Raw genomic sequence first — 17,175 nt, 5'->3', positions numbered from 1 at the left:
TCTGATTTTTTTACAAACTCATAACCTTGCATTGAAGGTTTAGATCCAACCCTCAGATTAAAATCGGACATGTCTCTGCGAATTTCTGCGGATGTCGAAAAATCAGGGACATGTGAATGGCAACATAGACAGGTACGAGTGCGATCCGTAAAAAAACAAAAATCGGCCTTGTGAATGATTATGCAAAATTTGCCAAAAGAAAACATGACAACCAGGTGTGAATTAGCCTTAGCCCCTGATTCATCAAAGCTGGTGTTTGGCACTCTGGTCTTTACTAACGGTGAGCTGAAATAAGATGCACTGAAAATCTATTAATTGAAAAACTATTTGAAAAACGCCTGATTGGGGAAAAAAAAGTGCATGGCACTTCTCTGAAGTGGCTCCTGAAGGAAACTTCTCTAAACTAACCACTGCCAAACCTAAGTCTATGTGCACAGTCACTCAGTATTTCTAGGAACGTTTTAGAGCAGAAACTGGGAGGAAACTCTCCAAATCCTCTTCAAAATATTAAAACGCACCTGAAAAACTTTTGAGTTTCCATTCAATTTCTTCTATAACTCAGCAAAAATACTCTGGGTGCACATATCCTAGGAGGGCAAAGAACACTTTAGGAATAAAAAATAGGAATAAAAAATCTTACAAAAACTCTTCATATCCTCTTTAAAACTGCATCAGGATGCGAAAAATGTCCCCAAAAAGGGAGCAACCCTTAAATCGGTAAAAACTTGACAAACTAGTAGCTTTGAACTAAAAAAAACAGTTTTTTAAGATCTATGATCTGTTCACAAAAGTTTTTATTTTACAAGGATTTTGTAACAGACTCGGCTCCCAAATTTACATAAAAACTACATCAAGTAATCTTTGAATAAGCTTCTTATTGATTTTAGCAGAAAACACACACCTATGGTGCACATAGTACTGTTTTTTGCACTTATTTTTTTAAAGGAAGGAAAAAAAAAAGAAACATAAATCTGCATTAATAATGAAGCCTTTGGCCTGAAAATTGCAATGGAAATTAAAATCTCAATGGTGACAAACTGCAGTAAAATTGCTGTTTATATTTGACATGCTGCATTTTCAAGAAATGCGCTAAGGGTAAAAAAAAAATCATAAAAACACGTACCATAGGAATAAAATTTAAAAAATCATTAATTTTGCTTCTTACCGTAAAATGATGTGTTTTTCCACGACATGCCTTAATTATTGAGATGTTTGTGCTTGAGAAATAACTCCACATTTGACTAGTAGGTCAATAGAATCAGAAAAAATTGCCCACACACCAAAACAGCATAAAAAGCGCAACAAAATTCCTATAAAGCAAAACTCCTGATGAAGATAGGCGAAACGTGCACAGGATATTCAGGCTACTTGCGTAGTGAGTTACTAAGATCCACTTTTTGCTAATTGTTTATTAATCAGATTATTAAGATTTACCGTACATAATAAACTAGAGTTTAGTAGACGCCGATATTTTTTTTAAAGTGTTTGTCACAATATCTGCAGTATCCTGGTCCCACATATCATTATTTCCCTGATATGTAGTATTGATCTCAGTTTTCTTCACATGTTTCATTAATTATTAATACAGTTTTTTATCATTAGTACTGAGCGTTCTTCTCAATGTTTTCTTTTTGGATGTATTTAGTTTTTTGGAGTGGTCTTATGTGAATGGTAATAAAGATATAAAAGGATGTTTTGTTGGTAAAATTGACATCACACATACGGTAATATATCTGCAAGTTAGATTCATAGCAATGTTACAAACTTAATGGAAGTTAAACCAGGTGAAGAATATTTAGAAAATAATTGAAAAAATAAATGTTTTCATTCTTAATGAGATTCGATGGGAGTAAAAAAAAATAACTAAAGGAAATATCAGTATAAATAAATTTCTACAGAAATTAAAATGGCCACTGCCTGCTTACAATGACAAAAAAATTCCTAGATATAGGAAGATTGGCGTGCACTCGGTCAAGATTGGAGGTGCTGGAGGAACGGAGTGTCTAATCCCAAGACCAAGGCAAGAGAAATTCACCGCACACTTTTATTTCAGGTGATGCAAAGCACTTTATTTTTAGTAAAGGCAGAAGCGCAAAATAACAAAAGGTGCTGGGAGATAACCAACAGGGGTAAATAGGACATTCGGACCCTTCCACAGGCTTTTTCACAATGTCACTGGAAGGGAGAGAAGACAAGACATACGTTCCATAAATGTTGGACAGAATGTAAAAATCCATGGGCTAGATGAGCTTAAAGGTAGAGAAGCAACCATAAATTGTTCAAGATGTATGGGTGAATGCATATATGCCAATGGATAACATCTAGAGGGAAGGAGGCACATTTTGAGAAAAACCATGGATGATAGAAAATAAGGGAGGTGTGGGGTGTCCTGGCTAGGGAACCAAGGGGAGTAGATAGAAAGATGTTCAGGTAGGTATTGGATGAGTAGGTCATCTATAGGAATGAACAAAAACCTTGTAGAAGTAGGTAGGTTGTGTACAGCAGGTAGGTATCTTACATTAAGGTAGGTTATAGACAGGGAGAATGCTGAACTTGTGTACGCAGGCAGGTAGGTTGCACACAAGAGGTAAGTTGTACAGACTACACATAGGAGGTATGTGGTTCTCGTTTGGATAGCTGGGACCTGTGTAGGTAAGTGGGAAAAAGGCAGGTTGCACACAGGAGGTACGTAACATACAATTAGGTAGGTCACATATATGAAGAATGTGAGTCCTGAGTAAGTAGGTATACTGTGGTTGTGGGGTATCAGAAAGACAAAGTGATGCCAAGGTCCAGAGAGTGTACATACCTACGATTTAAATGTCCACGAGGTGTTACCGCGTCTAATTCTATGTCTGAGTGGTGTATGCTAGACTGTTAGGACGCATATATATGAGAATGTGCAGAAGAAAGCTTGAATATTGTCCTGTAATGCTGGAGATACCAGGAGTGTTGAGGTAAGAAGAGGCTGCTCACACTGCTGTCCACCCTGTCAATCTAATTTAATACTACAGATACCAGGAGTGATGAGGTAAGAAGAGGCTGCTCACACTGCCGTTTACTCTATCTGATCTAATACTATAGATACCAGGGTAGCTGAGGTAAGAAGACGCTGCTCACTGCTGTCCACCCTGTCTATCTGCTCTAATAATGGTGAAACCAGGGGTGTCTTGCTAAGGTCGGGTTGCTCACACTGCTGCCCACCCTGTCTTTCCGATCAAATACTGGAGAGCCAGGTAGTGTTGACGTAAGAATAGGTTGCTTACACTGCTGTCCCCCTTGTATACATTATCTAGTCTAATACTGGAGATACCAGGGGAGCTGAGGAAAGAAGAGGCTGCTCACACTGTTGCCCCCCCTTCTATCTGATATAACACTTGAGATATCAAGGGTGCTGAGGTAAGAAGAGGCTGCTCACCCTGCTGTCTGACCTGTCTATGTGATCGAATACTGAAAATACAAAGGGAGGTGAGGTAAGAAAAGGCTAGAGGCCGCTCACACTGCTGACATCTTTGTCAATTTGATCTAATACTCGATATATCAGGAGTGCTGAGGTGAGAAGAGGCTGCTCACTCTGCTGTTTACTCTATCTGATGTAATACCATATATACCGGGGAAGCCGAGGTAACAAAACGCTGCTCACACTGCTGTCCACCCTGTCTACCTAATCTAATACTGGTGAAACTAGGGGTGTCATGGTAAAATTGGGTTGCACACATTGCTGTCCACCCTGTTGTGATCCGGTGACTTTGGAGCCGCATGAACTTTCTCTGGAGTAGGTGGAAACTGTACTCACCGCAAAACCTGAACTAACACCGCAACTAGAAGTAGCCGTGGGGTGTGCCTAACAAACCCTAGACACCTCGACACAGCCGGAGGACTAAATACCCCTATAGATGGAAATAGGAATACTACCTTGCCTCAGAGCAGAACCCCAAAGGATAGGCAGCCCCCCACGAATATTGACTGTGAGTAGGAGAGGAAAGACACACGCAGGCAGAAAACAGGATTCAGCAAAAGAGGCCACTCTAGCTAAATAGGGAAAGATAGGACAGAATACTAAGCGGTCAGTATTAAAACCCTTCCAAAAATATCCACAGCAGATAATACAAAAAGTTCCACAATCTAACTAAAGACATGGAATGTATATCTGCCACTCCAGAGAATCCAACAAGACTGAGAAAATACTGACACAATCTAAGCTGGACAAAAAAACAATGAATAGCACAGAAGTATTAAGCACACAGCATGTGTGCCACAGAAACAAAACCAGACACTTATCTTTGCTGATTTGGCAGTAAGGCAGAAGGAACCAAACAAGGACCAAAACCTCCCAACAACCATGGACAACTGGCAAGGACTAATGAATCCTGCACGCCTAAATACCCCAGTCAGAACTGCAATCAGCAGATACACCTGACCAGGACTGCAACCCAGGGACAACTGCATTACCACCTACAACCACTGGAGGGAGCCCAAAAGCAGAATTCACAACAGTACCCCCCCTTGAGGAGGGGTCACCGAACCCTCACCAGAGCCCCCAGGCCAATCAGGACGAGCTAGATGAAAAGCATGAACCAAATCAGCAGCATGGACATCAGAGGCAAAAACCCAAGAATTATCCTCCTGGCCATAACCCTTCCATTTCACAAGATACTGAAGCCTCCGCCTCGAAAAACGAGAATCCAAAATCTTCTCAACCACATACTCCAACTCCCCATCAACCAACACAGGGGCCGGAGGATCAACAGAGGGAACAACGGGTACCACATATTTCCGCAATAAAGATCTATGGAAGACATTATGGATAGCAAAAGAGGCCGGAAGCGCCAATCGAAAAGACACCGGATTAATAATCCCAGAAATCCTATAAGGACCAATAAACCGAGGCTTAAACTTAGGAGAAGAAACCTTCATAGGAACATGACGGGAAGACAACCAGACCAGATCCCCAACCTGAAGCCGGGAACCAACACACCGACGACGGTTAGCAAAACGTTGAGCCTCCTCCTGAGACAACACCAAATTGTCCACCACATGAGCCCAAATCTGCTGCAACCTGTCCACCACAGAATCCACACCAGCAGGACAGTCAGAAGGCTCAACCTGCCCAGAAGAAAAACGAGGATGAAAACCAAAATTACAAAAAAAAGGCGAAACCAAAGTAGCCAAACTAGCCCGATTATTAAGGGCAAACTCGGCCAATGGCAAAAAGGCCACCCAATCATCCTGATCAGCAGACACAAAGCATCTCAAATAAGTCTCCAAGGTCTGATTAGTTCGCTCGGTTTGGCCATTTGTCTGAGGATGAAACGCAGAGGAAAAAGATAAATCAATGCCCAGCCTAGCACAAAAGGCCCGCCAAAACCTAGAAACAAACTGGGAACCTCTGTCAGACAAATATTCTCCGGAATACCATGCAAACGAACCACATGCTGAAAAAACAATGGAACCAAATCTGAAGAGGAAGGCAGTTTAGGCAAAGGCACCAAATGAACCGTCTTAGAGAACAGGTCACAAACAACCCAGATAACCGACATCCTCTGGGAAACTGGAAGATCAGAAATAAAATCCATAGAAATATGCGTCCAGGGCCTCTCAGGGACCGGCAATGGCAAAAGCAACCCACTAGCACGGGAACAACAAGGCTTGGCCCGTGCACAAGTCCCACAGGACTGCACAAAAGAACGCACATCACGTGATAAAGAAGGCCACCAAAAGGACCTACCAACCAAGTCTCTGGTACCAAAAATACCAGGATGACCAGCCAACACAGAACAGTGAACCTCAGAAATCACTCTACTAGTCCATCTGTCAGGAACAGTTTCCCCACTGGACAGCGATCAGGTCTGTCAGCCCGAAATTCCTGAAGAACCCGTTGTAAATCAGGGGAAATGGCAGAAAGAACCACCCCTTCTTTCAGAATGCTGACCGGTTCAAAGACCTCAGGAGAATCAGGCAAAAAAACTCCTAGAAAGGGCATCAGCCTTAATATTCTTAGAACCCGGAAGATACGAGACCACAAAATCAAAACGGGAAAAAAAGACAAGGACCATCGAGCCTGTCTAGGATTCAACCGTTTGGCAGACTCGAGGTAAATCAAATTCTTATGATCGGTCAAGACCACAATACGGTGCTTAGCTCCCTCAAGCCAATGTTGCCACTCTTCAAACGCCCACTTCATAGCCAACAACTCCCGATTGCCGACATCATAATTGCGTTCAGCAGGCAAAAATTTACGGGAAAAGAATGCAAACGGTTTCATCAAGGAACCAACGGGATCCCTCTGGGACAAAACGGCCCCTGCCCCAATCTCAGAAGCGTCAATCTCAACCTGAAATGGAAGAGAAACATCCGGTTGGCGCAACACCGGAGCAGAAGTAAATCGACGTTTAAGCTCTTGAAAGGCAGAAACAGCCACAGAGGACCAATTCGCCACATCAGCGCCTTTCTTCGTCAAATCGGTCAAGGGTTTAACCATGCTGGAAAAGTTAGCAATGAAACGGCAATAAAAATTTGCAAAACCCCAAAATTTCTGAAGGCTCTTTACGGACGTGGGTTGAATCCAATCATGAATGGCCTGAACCTTAACCGGATCCATCTCAATAGATGAAGGAGAAAAAATAAAACCCCAAAAAGAAACCTTCTGCACCCCAAAGAGACACTTAGACCCCTTCACCAACAAAGCATTGTCACAAAGGATCTGAAATACCATCCTGACCTGTTCCACATGAGACTCCCAATCATCAGAAAAAATCAAAATATCGTCCAAATATACAATCAAGAATTTAGCAATATAAGTCCGGAAGATATCATGCATGAAAGATTGAAAAACAGATGGAGCATTAGTGAGCCCGAACGGCATCACAAGGTATTCAAAATGGCCTTCGGGCGTATTGAACGCTGTTTTCCATTCATCACCCTGCTTAATACGAACAAGATTATACGCCCCCCGAAGGTCAATCTTCGTAAACCAACTAGCCCCTTTAATCCTAGCAAACAAATCGGAAAGCAAAGGTAAAGGGTATTGAAACTTGACCGTGATCTTATTCAAGAGGCGATAATCAATACAGGGTCTCAAGGAGCCATCCTTCTTAGCAACAAAAAAAAATCCCGCTCCCATCGGTGAAGAAGATGGCCGAATATGCCCTTTCTCCAAAGACTCCTTAACATAACTCCGCATAGTGGTATGTTCAGGCACAGACAGGTTGAAGAGTCGGCCCTTAGGAAACTTACAGCCTGGAATCAAATCAATCGCACAATCACAGTCCCTGTGCAGTGGAAGAGAACTGGACTTGGGCTCATCAAATACATCCTGAAAATCAGACAAAAACTCTGGAATTTCGGAAGAAGAGGAGATGAACATTAAAGGGACATCATTATGAACCCCCTGACAACCCCAACTAGTCACAGACATAGACTTCCAATCCAACACAGGATTATGTACCTGCAACCACGGAAAACCCAGCACGAAAGCATCATGTAAATTATGCAACACCAGAAATCGACAATCTTCCTGATGGGCTGGCGCCATGCGCATGGTCACCTGTGTCCAAAACTGGGGCTTATTTTTAGCCAAAGGTGTAGCATCAATGCCCCTTAAAGGAATAAGGTTCTGCAAAGGCTGCAAGGGAAAATCACAACGTCTGGCAAACTCAAGGTCCATTTAGTTCAAAGCGGCGCCTGAATCCACAAATGCCAAGACAGAAAATGATGACAATGAGCAGATCAAGGACACCGATAACAGAAATTTAGGTTGTACAGTACTGATGGTAAATGAACTAGCGATCCTCTTTGTCCGCTTAGGGCAGACTGAAATGACATGAGAAGCGTCGCCACAATAATAACACAACCTATTCTGACGTCTGAGTCCTTGTCGTTCTGTTCTAGACAGAATCCTATCACACTGCATTGGCTCAGGACTCTGCTCTGAGGACAACACCACAGCACGCACAGTTCTGCGCTCCCGCAAGCGCCGATCAATCTGAATGGCCAAAGACATAGAATCACTCAGACCGACAGGCGTGGGAAACCCCACCATAACATCTTTAATGGATTCAGAAAGACCCTTTCTGAAAATTGCTGCCAAAGCATCATCATTCCATTTAGTCAACACAGACCATTTTCTAAATTTCTGACAATACAATTCTGCCGCCTCTTGACCCTGAGATAGGGCCAACAAGGTCTTCTCCGCTTGATCCACAGAATTAGGTTCATCATATAATAGTCCTAAAGCCTGAAAAAAGGAATCTACATTAAGCAAAGCTGGATTCCCAGATTCCAGGGAAAATGCCCAATCCTGTGGATCACCACGCAGCAGGGAAATGACGATTTTAACCTGCTGAATGGAATCACCAGAGGATCGAGGTCTCAAAGTGAAAAACAGTTTACAGTTGTTTTTAAAACTCAAAAATTTGGACCTGTCACCAAAAAACAAATCAGGTGTAGGAATCTTCGGCTCTAAAACAGGAGTCTGAACAATATAATCAGAAATTCCCTGTACCCTAGCAGCAAGCTGGTCTACACGAGAAGCTAATTCCTGAACATCCATGCTAACACAAAACTCCTCAGCCACCCAGAAAAAAAGAGGGAAGAAAAGGCAAAGCAAACTGCAGAAAAAAAAATGACTCAACACCTTTCTTCCCTTCTCCTCAGATGCATTTAACTCATAGTTGGCCAGTTGTACTGTTATGATCCGGTGACTTTGGAGCCGCATGAACTTTCTCTGGAGTAGGTGGAAACTGTACTGACCGCAAAACCTGAACTAACACCGCAACTAGAAGTAGCCGTGGGGTGTGCCTAACAAACCCTAGACACCTCGACACAGCCGGAGGACTAAATACCCCCATAGATGGAAATAGGAATACTACCTTGCCTCAGAGCAGAACCCCAAAGAATAGGCAGCCCCCCACGAATATTGACTGTGAGTAGGAGAGGAAAGACACACGCAGGCAGAAAACAGGATTCAGCAAAAGAGGCCACTCTAGCTAAATAGGGAAAGATAGGACAGAATACTAAGCGGTCAGTATTAAAACCCTTCCAAAAATATCCACAGCAGATAATACAAAAAGTTCCACAATCTAACTAAAGACATGGAATGTATATCTGCCACTCCAGAGAATCCGACAAGACTGAGAAAATACTGACACAATCTAAGCTGGACAAAAAAACAATGAATAGCACAGAATTATTAAGCACACATGTGTGCCACAGAAACAAAACCAGACACTTATCTTTGCTGATTTGGCAGTAAGGCAGAAGGAACCAAACAAGGACTAATGAATCCTGCACACCTAAATACCCCAGTCAGAACTGCAATCAGCAGATACACCTGACCAGGACTGCAACCCAGGGACAACTGCATTACCACCTACAACCACCGGAGGGAGCCCAAAAGCAGAATTCACAACACCACCCCATCTATCTGATCTAATACCAGGAGCGTTTATGTAAGAAGACTGTACTCACACTGCTGTCCACCTTGTCTATCTGATCTAATACAGAAGACACCAGGAGTGGTGGGGTAAGAAGAGGCTGCTCACACTGCTGTCCACACTGTCAATCTAATTTAATACTACAGATACCAGGAGTGATGAGGTAAGGAGAGGCTGCTCACACAGCTGTCCAGCATTTCTTCCTGAATGATGGGCAATTATTATGACATAGACATAGCTTTACAGTACAAGGTATAGGTTATCTCCTGGACAAAGCAGGGTAGTTCCTCCTGTACACACTCACATGGACCTGTCCTACTAATATTCTAAGATAGGTTTCTGTCAGTGTAATTAGGTGGTTGCCATTTTTATTCTTTTGTGATTATTTCCCTACACAAAATAATTATGTTTTGCTAGTTAAAGGTATTTAATATTTTATTGCTGTGACATTTCCTTTACTTATTTTTTATCTATTCTGGGAGAACTCCTGTAATGAAAAGAAGTGTAAAAAGTAAGGTATATGCCCTCTGGTGGTCGCCAAAAGCTTTGCATTAATATTAGAATAAAATTGAGCATCTTTCAAAGTTTGTGCATACGGGTAAGAGAATTTGCTTTGTGTCCACATCGAATAGCAGTGTGCAACAATGTAGTCCAGCCATTGTGACTGCAGCCATGTGAAGAGGGCGCCTTAAAATGAGCCCATTATGTTGAAAATGGTATGTGATCTACATGCAGGATGTTAAAGAGCAACTATATAACATTTTGCTCAGATTCTTTTTTTTTTTTTTTTTTACCATGCAGCTCCACTGATCAGACTGTGCATGTACAAAATGACAGGTGTCCTTTAAGTAAGTCTTGCAATAAAATGAATGTCCTCCCTTTAAATTTATCTTATCATGCCATTATGGTTATATTTACACGGGATGGATATGCTGCAGATTTTCCGTGCAGATTCATACATGAAAATTTCAGAATGTTGCAACATTTTTTCTGCATTGAAATTAACCTGTGGCGTGATTTTTATAAATCCGCAACTTGTTAATTTCTTTTACTAAAGATTTAGAAGTGTTAGATCCTAAGTTACTTTTGCAGTAAAATCCATGTTACCCATGCAAAACAGTGGCATAACTTAAAGATTGTCGACCCCCAAAAACACCTCCAAAAGAGCAGCCAACTATTATAGGTCACTAATCTCACTGGTCATCTCATTTGGGCTACAGGGATCCTTTGGTTCTTCCCTAGGCTCCAGAGCTGATGTAAAAACGACAAAAGTCGCAAAAGTTTATACAACTTCAAGTTGCTCAAAAATATTATGACGTTTCAAACAGATGAATGTCGGAATTCAGATGTTAAGTGTTTGATGAACTGGTCCCTCAAAGTAAAATATGCAAATTATCTCTTCAGAGAGGTGGAGGACTGGAACTCGAGCGCCAACTATTGGAAGCAGTGATCCTAAAAGTCAATATCGACTCTTTTAACGACTTAGGATAAAAGTGAAACCAGAATCTCAATTTGCAGAGACGGTGTTTTGGGATGTTGCCCCCTCATCAGTGCAAAGTATGAGATCTGATTTGGCTAAGAGGCTCTGGACTGGGGGTCTAAGAAGTAACGTTTCTCTTTGTGGAGAGTGACAAGCCAAGCCTGGCATGCCAGAGTGAGGAGACTTTATATGCCCTGTGTTATTTAAATGCACTTTTACTTTTTTACTTATTTAGTTACAGCAGTGTTTTTGCTCATTTAGTTTCTTGTAGGTTTTGTATGCTTATTCTTTGTACAATCTAAACTACCCCTCTCGTTTTACTAATACACGAGCTGATCTTTTAAATTGGCATAGCCTCTCATGATGTTACCTAGGTAGATGTCTTATAATCAACCTGTTCAGTGGTTCACATCTGTTATATTCCTTTCCAGACTATTCCTTCACTCCTGAGGCACGTAGATGTTAATAGTCTGAATTCTAACTTCACAAAATATGTTTGGGCTGGAAAAAAAATCTCGGGGCTGAGTCATCAAAGCCTTTACACCAGAAAAGTGGTGTAAAAGCATTGAGAAGTCCTAAAAATTGTTTATCAAAACTTTACCAACTGAAGCTTTTAACGCCAGTATGAATCAGCTCCACCAAAATGGGCAAAGCTGTGGAGAAACCAGGGTGGCATGGGACGTGGCCACATCAGACTGTGAAATTCAGCAATTTCTAATGCAGAAATACTACTCCAGTCCCTGACTAGCAGGGTGGATAAAAATCAATGTTTAAAAAAAAAAAATAAATCGGATTTTTTTTATTTAAATCGGATTTTTTTTTATTTAAATCGGATTTTTTTCAATAAACTGCTTTTTGAGGAAAATATTTTACCATCCAAAGGTTCTTCCATCATGAGATAAAGCTGAGTTGTTTAACTCAGTAGAATAAAGGCTGTATATGTGTAACATTCACAATGCCATGCTCTTCCAGAGGTTTCTGTAGGATTAGTGGACAGTTTCTCTCCTATATTATCACAGACGCTCGCTTTACTTACGCAGTTCTCAAAACTGAATTTGACTCTGCAGAGGTCCCAGCCTCTTCTTCACGGCAAAAATGTTACAACATGAACAGAGTTGAGAAAAAGACCTTAATCCTATTGTTCTACAAACCTATGAATACAGAATCAACCCCTTCAGTGCCAAGTCCAAGAAGTTAGACAATATGTTTCTGATTGTTTGGAGTGGAATAGATCTGCACAACACAAGAAGAATGTGAATCTAAGTGTGAGGAGGAGGAAGGGCAAGCAGACAAGAAAATGAAAGTGAAACTTTGAGCACAATACTGCAGCATAGCCACAGACAGACAAGTCTGGATCTGTTTGTGTGTACGATCTGAGGTTTATTACATTCTTTCCTTATAATGGCAGCAGGCCGTAAAAGAGACCCAGTTTGGGAATATTTTAATGAAGCTCCTTCGCCTATCGGTAAGGCAGGCATGCGTGCAAAATGCAAACGATGCAACAAAGAGATGCAAGGCCTGGTGGCACGAATGAGGCAACATCATGAGAAGTGCGGTGATGAAGATGACCAAAGAAACACTTCTGAACAGGCAGGATCTTCAGGTTGGTAAACATTTTTATTGAATCCTATTTCTAAAGACTGAACTGTCATGTGTGAGAAAAATTATATTTCTTATTATTACTGCATGTTACTGTCATTTGGTACAGTTATGAAGAAAAACAAATATTCCTTTTGGGGCAGAGGCAGTGATGTGTTGTGTACAATAAGCAGAAATTGTATAAACAATAAAATAACAGCATTGACTTTTTTTGTTTAGGGGAATTCATGGATTCTGGAAACTATCCACCTCCAAGATCACCATCATCCTGTTCTACAGTTTCAGAGTTATCCATCCAGGATAGTGCTTCATTAGCAGCAGCATCATCATCAGACACCGACAGCCACATATCACCATCACCCAAAAGGAAGAAAAAACCTTTACCTCCTGGAACCACCATAGATAGGTTTGTGATAAGAACTAGCAGATTAGAAAAAGAGTTGATTGATGAAAAAATTGCCCAGTTTATTTATGCAACGAACTCTTCTTTCCGTCTGACTGAGAACCCACATTTCATTAATATGGTTCAGTCACTGAGACCAGGATATAGTCCACCCAGCAGAGCTGATGTTGCAGGGAAACTGCTGGATCAAGTGTATGACAGAGAAATGGAGCAATGTGCAACAGCTCTGGAGGGTAAAATTGTTAACCTAAGTATTGATGGGTGGAGTAATGTCCACAATGATCCTATTGTATGTGCTTGTATAACAACAGAAGAAGGTAAAGTCTTCCTTGCACAAACAACTGATATGTCAGGAAATGCACACACAGCAGAATACTTACAAGAAGTGGCAGTAAAAGCTATAACGACATGTGAACAAAAATTCAAATGTCTAGTACGCAGTTTGGTCACTGACAATGCTGCAAACGTATCCAAGATGAGAAGAGATTTAGAAGAGCAGGGAGGGAATACAAAGCTGCTAATAACATATGGTTGCAGTGCTCATTTGCTGCACCTCTTAGCCAAATTATCAGCAAGGAAGGACTGTAGTTAAATAATATAATAAAATAAAATATAACTTTTAATAAATATTGCTAAAAAGAGTCGCTCGGACTCATAAAAAACATGAATCACAACATTCTAATCAATGCTGGCAATTAACACTAATGAGCCCAACGTAATGCTCCAAAAAACCAGCACGGTGGAAATACCCCACCACCTTATTATACAAACAGACACTGTATAAGAGGCAACATCTGTCATAGAGCCCCTAACAAGTGTACATCATAGAGATACAAGAACAGGGATATTATGATTGCTGTATACGTTTCAGAACAATCTCACCCAGAATGTAAATCGCTTCATAAAGACGCAGTGGTCCAAGAAATCCATATACATGAGGTGGCTCCTTAGGTGCCCTTTCCAAACCTCACTCGCATGAATTCAGCCACTTGCTACTTCTGTCCCTCATTCATATTTTCTCCCAACGCGTTTCCTTGTGGCAATGTCATCAGGGGAGAAGCCACTTTACAGAAAAATCATTAAGGTGTGTGTCGTCCACCCGACACAACACAGAGGGTCGGCCTGCCCGTGTGCAGCTCATACCTTTATGCCCAGCGCTATCATCGCTGCATGTGTGACGCATCAGGCGCTACATCCGGGTTCCGGTTTGTATGCAATCACATGATCCTGAATGAAAGGACCATGTACGCATGAAGCGCATAGTGACACGCAAGGGTCACTTCCGGTCACAGCTGTGGGGTGGAAACTCCACCCACCGGAGAAATGCTTAGTGTTGTGCACATGTACGGACTCACGCTGTGTCCAAAAATAGGTTGAAGAAAGATTTAACCCCTAAGGTACCCGTATCACAGGGATTATAAACCTTATCCTAACGGGGAAGAAAATACTCTTATCTAGCAGATATCGCAAGATATACAAATGTCCTACAACCTCCAAATCCCGGAAGGAGAACAAATGGGGCATTGGCAGTTCACAAAACTAGAAGGGGAAACAAATACTGACTGTTACCTAGAGGCATGTGCAAAAAGCAGAGACCACAATAGCCGATATACCTATATAATAGGGAGACAAATAATGTCCTTATTTGGAATAAATCACTATTCTTGGCAGGTTATCAAAAAGAAAGATTAATTACCATTCAGAATAAGCTGTTTTTATCGGAACATCGGTAAAAACCATAAATACGATAAATAAAATAAAATAAAATAAATAAAGACCTATGGTGACCTGGTGGGGAAAGGGCCGCCTATTTACCCTAAAGAGGTCCTACAAAAATTCCTGCCTGACCTGTGGAGGTTGGCACCCTAGATACGAGAGACGGCGCCCCCACTCCGCGGCGGCTGTCCCTCAAAAAACCCTAGATGTCCCTAGATTCAATAATAAACTAATTAAGTGCCCGAATAAGGAACTACATGAAAAAGACAGAAAAGGCGAGAAAAGAATAGAGGGGTTATTGGTAAGGATTACAGGAGGATAACTGTCAATGTTCATAAACCATGTACAATTATAAAAAACAGGCAAATGTTAGAATCTCATTTAGGCCCAGTGGTTGTTGTGTTTTGAGTCGAAAAATCCACCTTGTCTCACATTGCAGTATCCTCCTGTCCCAGTCACCCCCCCTTATTGGTGCCACTACTTTATCAATCCCCATAAACTTCAGGCCCGATGCATCCCCGTTGTGGGCAATGGTAATATGCCTGGCCAGTGGTGTATCTCTTTTTAAGGCAATGTCCCTCAAATGTTCACCCACTCTTCTCCTAAATTCTCGAATGGTCTTTCCGACATATTCCATGCCACATATACAAGTTGCCTTGTACACTACCCCCTTAGACCGGCAGTTGATGAAATGACGGATCTTGAATTCTCGTTCGGTGACATTGCTTATAAAGCTCGAACCTGTCTCCATCACCGGACAGCCCACACATCCACTACAACGGTAGCAACCTTTAGACCTATTGGTCAACCATGTTTCAGTTTTCGGAGGGGAGAAGTGGCTGTGTACAATTCTGTCTCCTATCGATCTACCCTTCTGGAAGGTGATCAGGGGATGTGGCCCCACCAGGTCACCAATGTCATCGTCCATCCTCAATATCGACCAATGTCTATTCAGGATAGATCTGACTTGATCTGCTCCTGAATTAAAAGTAGTAATAAACCGACTGATGGCCGATTCCCCTTCCCGTGGGGGTGGATTTAACAGGGCAGTTCTACTCAAATGCCTCGTTTCTCTATAGGCTTTTCGAAGGACCCCATCAGGGTAACCCCTATCTTGAAAACGCTGACGAAGGTCAGTTATCTGTTCTTGATAGTCCGACTCCGAAGAGCAATTACGTCGAATCCTCATGTACTGCCCTTTAGGAATGCCCTTTTTCAGCGGGTGAGGGTGTTGACTATCCCACCTCAAAAGAGCATTCGTAGAGGTGGGTTTACGATAAGTTTTGGTATTGACATGACCGTTAGGGGTCTTTTGAATCAAAATGTCCAAAAAAGAAAGTTTTTCTCTATGAAATTCAAAAGTGAATTTCAAGCCCAAGGGGTTAACATTCAATTTGGTTACAAAACTCTCCAGCTCCAAGACTTCCCCATTCCAAACCAGCAGGACATCATCTATATAACGTGCCCAAAACATAATTTTAGAGCACTCCACGTCATATAGATCCCCAAAAACATTAGTTTCCTCCCACCAGCCCAGGAGCAGATTTGCGTACGATGGCGCACATGAATTGCCCATCGCAGTGCCCCTGAGCTGGTGGAAGATCTTGCAAGGGATTCTACAGATCTTCTACGCAAATTGGAGGACTTGACCCTTGACCCCCAATCCATACTATGTAGTATTGATGTGGAGGCTTTATATTCTTCCATAAATCATGTGGATGGAATTGAAGCAGTAAAATACTACTTGAAGGGCAGGAGTCAGCAATGTACGGGCCATAATCTCTTTGTTTTAGAACTACTGGAGTTTTGCCTTACCAAAAATATCTTTACTTTCAATGGCAAGATCTTCCACCAGCTCAGGGGCACTGCGATGGGCAATTCATGTGCGCCATCGTACGCAAATCTGCTCCTGGGCTGGTGGGAGGAAACTAATGTTTTTGGGGATCTATATGACGTGGAGTGCTCTAAAATTATGTTTTGGGCACGTTATATAGATGATGTCCTGCTGGTTTGGAATGGGGAAGTCTCGGAGCTGGAGAGTTTTGTAACCAAATTGAATGTTAACCCCTTGGGCTTGAAATTCACTTTTGAATTTCATAGAGAAAAACTTTCTTTTTTGGACATTTTGATTCAAAAGACCCCTAACGGTCATGTCAATACCAAAACTTATCGTAAACCCACCTCTACGAATGCTCTTTTGAGGTGGGATAGTCAACACCCTCACCCGCTGAAAAAGGGCATTCCTAAAGGGCAGTACATGAGGATTCGACGTAATTGCTCTTCGGAGTCGGACTATCAAGAACAGATAACTGACCTTCGTCAGCGTTTTCAAGATAGGGGTTACCCTGATGGGGTCCTTCGAAAAGCCTATAGAGAAACGAGGCATTTGAGTAGAACTGCCCTGTTAAATCCACCCCCACGGGAAGGGGAATCGGCCATCAGTCGGTTTATTACTACTTTTAATTCAGGAGCAGATCAAGTCAGATCTATCCTGAATAGACATTGGTCGATATTGAGGATGGACGATGACATTGGTGACCTGG

The sequence above is a fragment of the Ranitomeya variabilis genome, chromosome 4, assembly GCF_051348905.1.
Source record: "Ranitomeya variabilis isolate aRanVar5 chromosome 4, aRanVar5.hap1, whole genome shotgun sequence".
In the NCBI taxonomy this organism is placed as follows: Eukaryota; Metazoa; Chordata; class Amphibia; order Anura; family Dendrobatidae; genus Ranitomeya; species Ranitomeya variabilis.
The sequence above is the reverse complement of the archived record's forward strand: the minus strand, read 5'-3'. Positions refer to the sequence as shown.